Below are 8,449 nucleotides of genomic sequence, written 5' to 3' on the forward strand. Positions count from 1 at the left end.
ATGACAGGGGGCAGGGCCACAACCTCCCTATCGGCCCTGCTCAGTTCATGACAGGGGAAGGTGCCTCAACCCCCTGATCAGCCCTGCTCTGTGCTTGATATGGGGGAGCTCCCCAACCGCTGATCGCCCTGCGGCTCTGTGTGTGACAGGGTGCGGCACACAACCCCCTGATGGTCCCTGCTCTGTGGGTGATACAGGGTGGCGCCCCAACCCCCTGATCCGCCCTGCTCTGTATGTGACAGGGGGTGGGGCCCCAACTCCCCTATTGGCCCTACTCTCTGAGTGACAGTGGGGAGCTCCTCAACCCCCCGATGGGCCCTGCTCTATGCGTGACGGGGTGGTGCCGCAACCTCCCCATCAACCCTGCCTTGAGTGTGACAGGGGGTGGTGCCCCAACCCCCCAATCAGCCCTACCCTGAGCATGACTGAGGGTGGCATCACAACCTCCTGATCCACCCTGCTCTGTGCATGACAGGGGGCGGTGCCCCTACTCCCCAATCAGCACTGCTCTGAGCCCGACCAGGGGCTGCACCTAGGGATTGGGCCTGCCCTCTGCCACCTGGGAGCAGGCCTAAGCCAGCAGGTCGTTATCTCCCAAAGGGTCCCAGACTGTGAGAGGGCATAGGCCTGGCTGAGGGACTCCCCCTCCCCGCCGAGTGCACAAATTTTTGTGCACTGGGCCTCTAGTTTTGTATATATTAGAGGTCAAGTGATGTGCAAGTTTACATAGTGAGTTAGTGACAGAACCTGGGTTAGTGTCTGAGTGTCCTTTCTCCTACTTCTTTGCTGGTACTTAATTGCAACAAGATGTGCAAGTGAATTTGGATCCTTTCTGAAGATGATGCCCTGAAGACCAAACAAGCATATCTAAACCCAGCACAGTTCTATTTAGTTGCTTATTGTAAATGATGTCTATTAAATTGAACAGTCACTACAGAAGATTTAAACAAACGATTGGACTATACTCAAAGCAGGGTTTCTCAGCCTGGACAATACTGATAACTGACACTTTGGATTGTAATTATTTTGGGGGGATCTTCCTATGCATTGTAGGATATTTAGTAGCGTCCTGGCCTGTACTAGGAGCCAGTTTCTCCTCTCTTTTTCACCACACACACACACACACACACACACACACACACACACACACATCTCCATCATGAGAACCAAAGACTTCTCCAGACTCTGGAGAAGTTTTTCGTTGTCATGATGGGGAGGGAAAATTGGTTGTCCTGTTGAGGGTAAAATTACCCCCTAATCAAAACCAGGGATGTAAATTCCCAAATCCTAATCAAGTCATTTTAAAAAATAATCAGTTTAGTCAGCATTTTGAAAGAAAAAGTAACTGATTGGTTGGCTGGTTTTTCTCCCTTTTCAACTGCTTATCATAGATATGTTTTTAACAAAACCATAGGTCTTTTGTTTTCCAAAAATACAGATTCATCTGTTTACCTTATGCAGGAAAATAGCCTCATAACCTCATTGCTTATTTATGTTAAGGTTCAATATTTTTAGCTTTTAAAAGTGAACTGTTTTTAGCTAAATAAATACAGATGTTATTTTAGAATACTGCACACTCAGGTCTCAAAATGCACTGATAAGGATAGGATTAAGAAAAGGAAACACAAGGACAAAAATCACAAGTCATTATTGACAGGATTTAGAAAATATATGACTGAAAGGAGCTCCTCCTCACCTGGACATTGTGTGTCACTGGACTTTGTCTATTTTAGCTTTCTTAAAGTAAGTGAATCAAAGTGATATATTTTTTTAATTTTTTTAACTTCAAGTATAGTCAAGAGTAAGGAACTGTGTTTGAAAAACCTATTGCTTATTAACTTATTATTTCATGGGAAAATACCATTAAGTTTCTAATTCTGACTCCTAAACACACATTAAGGGCTATCAATTACTAACCAGTCTCATATCCATGGACCAATAAAAGGGCAAGTTTGATGGTTTCACATCTGCTTTGGGTGAAAGGCTGTTCCTGTCTGTGGTATTTAAAATTTAAAGAACTTCTGTTATTGTACAATTGGGCATCCCTGAGGAGTAAAATGTTAATGAAATCCATAATATGCACAGATTTTATGATAGCAGTTTTCAGAAATTCTTTTGGTGAGGTTTGTTGATTTCTGTCAGGGCGGTTATAATTGTAGCTTTACAGAGTGCATTAATGTTCACATTTAGGAGCAATGGCTACATTTATGCAGCATGTAATGTAACAAAAACTCCTAAGCTTTAAATAACTTTCATGTCATAATTTAAAAGCCCCAGAGCAAAAAATGCTTGTTTTACAGGATTGGCAGAAAACACGATTTGAAACTTTTCTAGCATCCACAGCAATCTCTCCAAAGGTGAAAAATACGCCCCCCTGGAAATTCTGAAGCCCAGATATGTTTGGTATTTCATGTCCTTATATATTCCTCACTTAATGCACCATTTGAAAGCCCCACATCGAAATGGCAATTCTTATCTACATCAAAATAGCAATTTTGGATGCTGACCTGAAACACACACACACACACACACACACACATTTCCTTTCTCCATCTCACCCACCAGCCTTCAAATTTCATTCCATTCTATGTTCAGATAGAGGAAAGTAGATTAAATTAAAAATGCTCTGTAAATTCCAATAGTAATAAAATGCATCATGCTTTTATGTTTCCAACTATTGAACAGAGTAAGCACTTGAGACTAATAACACGTTATGAGTCAGAATAATCACTTACGTACTTGTATAAGTGACTTGTGCAGGTTTTTTTTTCAGCTCTCCCTCAAGCGGTTAAAAATGCATTTATGGCATTCTTCTAATTGCCTTCTTTCAGAAAAAATGAAGTCTTGATTTTACCAAAGTTTTCTTTTTCTTAAAACTAATGCTTTGAACTTCTAACTATATATTTTCTGGGTTTAGCAAAGAATTAAATAAGCTCCTTCATTCTTTTAGCAAGCCTGAAAGGCCTACAGAGAGAATTCCTCAGGGGACAGGTGATTAGCCCAGATAGTTCTGAAGTCCTTCCAAACATTTAAGATTCTGTGATTCTATTAAAAATGAATTTACTTTATCAGGTGGGCTTGCCTACATGAAAATATAAATTTATGGAGTATAGCTGGAATTCATTTTTTTAATTGATTTCTGAGAGGAAAGGAGAGGGACTGAGAGATAGAAACATCAATGGTGAGAGAGAATCATTGATCAGCTGCCTCCTGCATGCCCCCTACTGGGGATCTAGCTTGCAACCTGGGAATGTGCCTTTGACCAGAATCAAACCAGGGACCCTCTGTTCACTGAGCCAAACTGGCTAGGGTTAGCTGGAATTCATTTAAAATACTACTGATAATCATGTGAGGCAGCACATAGCAAAAAAAAATAATAATAATAATTGGAAAGATTTTCTTAGATCAAGTAATTGTTTAGGTCACCATGAAGCTTGTCTGAGAATTTCACACAGAAGTTTCACTGGTGAGCCTATTTCCCTTGGTTCCTTTGTCTTGGTGACTGGGAAGTGCAGTCCACGAGGGGAGATAAGGTGAGGCCTAGACCATTCATCTTTCAAGTCTCTCCAGTCTTTGAAGGAAATATCTGTAAGGCATGGGCATAGCCACCATTACAGACTTCGCATCTTAAAGTCCCACCAACACCTGCTCTTTTTTCTTTATTTAGGAATAAAAATGTTTAATTCTGAGCATGTTATAGGCCATATACTAATTCAAAAAAGTGGGCAGGGGGAAGCAGCCCCAGGGAGCCAGCTGTATGAAGGAAGTCATCACAGCTGTCTTTCACCTCAAGATTTGGTATGTTTATTTAGGACTAAAGTTGATACAGCCAGAGCTCATCTCAAAAGAGAAAGACTAAGATCACAATCCAGGTGGTGGCACAGGCTAATGGCTATACAGGTCCAAGAAATTTGACAGAGCCTTCAGATTGAGGATCTGGAAATGAAGTATAAACTTTCCAGGGGGAAATACTCATGGTAAAGAAAAGACATTAGCAAATCATGTAAAATACTGAAAAAAAATGTTTTTGATATTTCAAGAGGTACAAAGAGCTCAGATGGAGAAAAGAACTTTAAGTTCTCAATCTTAAAAAAATGAAGATATGAGATGCAGAATTTTACTTGCTTTTTAAAAACAACATTATTTAAAAAATTCAGATTAGTCATTGCGACTGTCAATCAAAATATTCTATAGCACATACATTATACTATTTCTGTAGCTTTAACTTATGTTTCTAAATAATACTGCATTCATGCCCTACCAGTGGTTGGAAAACTGTGGCTCGCGAGCCGCAGTTTGCCGACCACTCCCCTAACCGGTTTGGCTCACTGGATAGAGCGTCAGCCTGCGGACTGAAGGGTCCCAGGTTCAATTTTGGTCAAGGGCATGTACCTTGGTTGCGGGCATATCCCCAGTGGGGGCTGTGCAGGAGGCAGCTGATCGATGTTTCTCTCTGATTGATCGATGTTTCTAACTCTCTATCCCTCTCCCTTCCTCTCTGTAAAAAGTCAATAAAATATATTAAAATAAATAAATAAATAAATAATACTGCATTCATTTCTAAGAATGCTATTATTCATTTAGAAAGCTCCTATACCAAAATGGCAAGAATTCATTATTTTAGCAACCATTTACCATGTGAAGAAATATCAGTTAATGCATTTGTTCATTTAACATGACACTTCCTCTAAATCAATCATTAATATGTAAATGAATTTCATTTATTGTGACAAATGAAAGCATCTTACATTATCTCTCTCTGGACATTCCTGTACCTTTGGGGGAGTAGAACAAAAAAGAAAAGAGGTAATTTGGGGTTCGACCAAATGTATCTCTGATTATCAACTTCTATAATACAATAATATAGTTCCCTTAGTTGAAGAACTTTGCTGTTTTCCAGAAGAGTTTATATGAACATCTATTTATTCATTTATCTACATTTAGAGTATTTGTGGATTTCATATAAAATTCATCTCAAAATCTTTTTAACAAAAGTAATTTTAAAAGATTAAGAATCAATTCACTCCCACTCCTTTTTAAATACCGGCAGTTTTATTGAAACCATACCAAATGTTGTGTTCTCATTCTTAACTTTTCATCTAAAATTACAGTGAAATGTGATAGGACTCTTACTATCTGAAAAGCTTACTGCTTTGGTTGTTTGAAAAGAATGCTTCTGTCAGCATTCCTAAATATCTACTTTAGCCCTATTTTTTTCTGTGGATACTCTCACCTCCTCCCTCACTTCACCCCCCCCCAAAAAAAAAAACAACAACAACAAAAACCACACGCCCAGGTGTGCCATGTTAGCCAGGAAAACGTTTCACCTCTTACCACTTCCAAGTATGTGGTTGAAATTGATGTGTCTAACCATGTGTTAAGAATGGTTCCAGTGGAGAAATGCAAGTCATAGCTTCCATTATGTTAGGGACTTTGGGAAGTGCTGGGGACAGAAAACGCTATGTATTCAGTGTAACATCTGTGCTTGTTCTGCTGTAGTTTAAAGTGGTCATGCAGATCTATTTTCCCCATTGTGCAATCCAGGCTGAAGTGCATGAAATTAATGTAGCTGGATTCTTTTTTCAGGACATGAGAAGAATTTGCAGTTCTGACCACTGACTGCATTTGGATGGCAAAGCAACATGTCCTCAGAGCACCTGCCTGTCTCTTTCTTCTTGGAGCAGCGTGGGGGTCACTGACCATTGCAGAATAGATATCCTCCTCTTTCCATGTTTTATCCACAGTCATGGCATTCCCAACTTTCTAGCTCTTCTCCTGCCACAGGCTGGCCTTTGCTCAGTCCAAAACTATAGAACATCCATTGTGAATTGAAATTACCAATGATTCTCTTAGAGAGTAATACTTTGGAAATGCTTTATTTCAAGGCTGTCCCTGTCTCCTTTATAAGTAAGTGATCCTTTAAAAAGAATCAGTATACACTTTCTGGTTGAATAGGTTAGCTTTCAACAAGCAAAATGCAGTTGACCAAATATTAAATCTCGAAGTTTATTTCATTTGTTCTCAGCAATGATTGGCATCCCTTCAGAGACGTACAATTTTTTATTGTTTACATATAATTTCTGATGAGCAGGTGTACCAGGGTAGTCTGTTTTTTCTCTCCATTCTGTCTCCTGGACAGCAGTCTTTATAAACTTAGGTGAGTTATAACCTAAAGTTAGATTATAACTTTAATCTCAGTAATCCCATCAGCTCCTTGCAGGCTTTTTTGCCCCACGTAGAAGAGTTTTCTTGGACACCTGTACTTCCAGACTCTCCACTAGCCCATGAAACTCTCATTACCATGAGAGGCCCACCTAGATCATTGAGAAATACTGCATGGAAAATCGGTATGAAGGATGCTGTCAGAGTTTATAGTCCAAGAGACTCTTTGAGACCATCACCCCATCTGCAAGTCTTCAGTTTACAGAAATTCATCCTTGTGTTTGTTTTTGAAACTAAGTTTTTAGAAAAAGAAGGAAAATCAAAGGCATGACTTACTGCAAAGCTAATAATAAACAAATCATTTTCTTTGTGCTGGAATAGACAAATCCTGTGTGAGTACACATCTGTGTTTATTTTGAATCATTTAGGAATCTCCCTAATAATACAGATAAAACTTTATGGGGTAGCATAGAACCACAACTTTTGCAACAGAAATGCACTATATCTGAAATGCTTTTTAGTATGTTCTTGGTCTTTTCAGTATGAAAACCTCTTAAAACTGCTGATAGGCTAGAAATATGTGTGTCCATAGCTGAGCTCACTGCCTCTCAGTACAGAGCTAGCTCCAGGGCTCCTTGTGAGGCTCCTTCTCAGAGACCAGGAGACAGAAAAGCAAAAAGATCACAAAGGGACTGAAATCTGCATTCATTTCCTAGCCACACAAAGCTATCATTCCAACATCTAATAGAGATCACATGTGAATTAAGTAAGACCATGGAAATCTATAGTTACGCAATGAAATTTTGATGTTGCGACTTTTTTCAGAAGTACAGGAATGGTATGGAAACAGACTAAGATACCAGATATGTAAACATCCAATACATAAATACCCTGAGGACGGACATCACACTTGCAAGTTATTTAGCTTTAAAATAAAAAGGTTGAAAGAGGTTTGAGTGAGATATTTAAAAGTATGATGTATAGTGAAAAATGATTTAATCCCTGCTACCCTTTGGGGTGACTTCTGGGAGGAGGTACACTTACTAAGTTAATAAGAGGTCATTTGAGAAATAGAAAAGTGTTTCACATGGCATAGACTTAGCCAGTGAAGATCATCATTTTGCTGACTTGAGCTCTATGCAATGAACGTTTCAAAGGACTGGGAATTTTATGAGTAGTTATAATATTTGCAGTTATAAACACTAAGATAAGAATAATTACATTCCTAGCATTAGACTATGTTATTTATCCAAATACTTTAACATCGACTTTAATGATGGGTATTTGGCTTTGGTTCGGAAGAAAGAAGTTTCAGATCTTGCCAGCAATGCTGGACTGACCCAGCATTAAATTTAAATGCAACAAACATTGAGCATCTGCTAAGAATTATAGACTAGGTGAATTGAAAATTTAAAAAAGACTCTGTCTCTCTTCCAAAGGAATTGTAATCTAGGAACTACAGACAGAAACACACACACATGCACACACATAGGCATGCACACATGCACACACACACACCAATTACCCAGAATGACTAAGGGAAAAAATATTAGGGTCACATTCTTATAGTGAATTTGTGTACAAATGCCTCATTATAATCATCATAATAATCGTGAGAAGTAACAAATCGGTTAGGCATTGGTATTTTGTTGGAGAGTGGAGGAGCCTAAAGCTTGGAGTGGCTAAATTAACTTGTTTAACATTGTCCAGGTCACTTTTCAATGTCAAAGGTTCAGAGGTAGTCCTGGGGATTTTGCTTTTTTGTCATCACATGCAGTCTACATCACCCCAATATCCCCCTGTAGTCCTAGAATTCACAGAGTATTTTTATGCAGCCTGTACTGAGATTTATGGTTGACTTGACTTATTCCTTCACTTACTTGAGGGCAGGGATCTGGTACCTTCGCTTTCTTTCACCCAAGTATCTGGCACTTTTTGTGTTATAAATGAATAATTGCCAATCACCAACTTCCCTTCACAGTGCAATGGATATTAGAAACAAAAATACCCACCATTCTAAGCTCACGTTCTAAACCCATTGACCTCTCATTAAATGTTTGAGGAGCAAATGGTATGATTTCAACAGCAGTGTGAATTACTAAAGAAAACATCACCCAGTTTTTATGCCATTTCACTGAAAATTTTTTAAAATGAGGATATAAACTTGGGATGGGACTGTAGAGTGTGACATTAGGTTCAAGAGAGAAGTCTCTGACTCATGCAGAATGAGGTTTAGGTCTCATTCCCAGGAAAGCTTGATTCCAGAGTCAGCAAAAGCACATGGTTC

General features: G+C 39.1%; 1 protein-coding gene across 7 annotated transcripts in view; it reads left to right on the top strand.

Annotated features, from left to right (window-relative positions):
- The window catches only part of NRP1 (neuropilin 1), a 199,031-nt gene that overhangs the window by 105,159 nt on the left and 85,423 nt on the right, over positions 1 to 8,449 (top strand). The window lies entirely within an intron of this gene.

Source organism: Myotis davidii, unplaced genomic scaffold (genome assembly GCF_000327345.1).
Source record: "Myotis davidii unplaced genomic scaffold, ASM32734v1 scaffold1925, whole genome shotgun sequence".
Lineage (NCBI taxonomy): Eukaryota > Metazoa > Chordata > Mammalia > Chiroptera > Vespertilionidae > Myotis > Myotis davidii.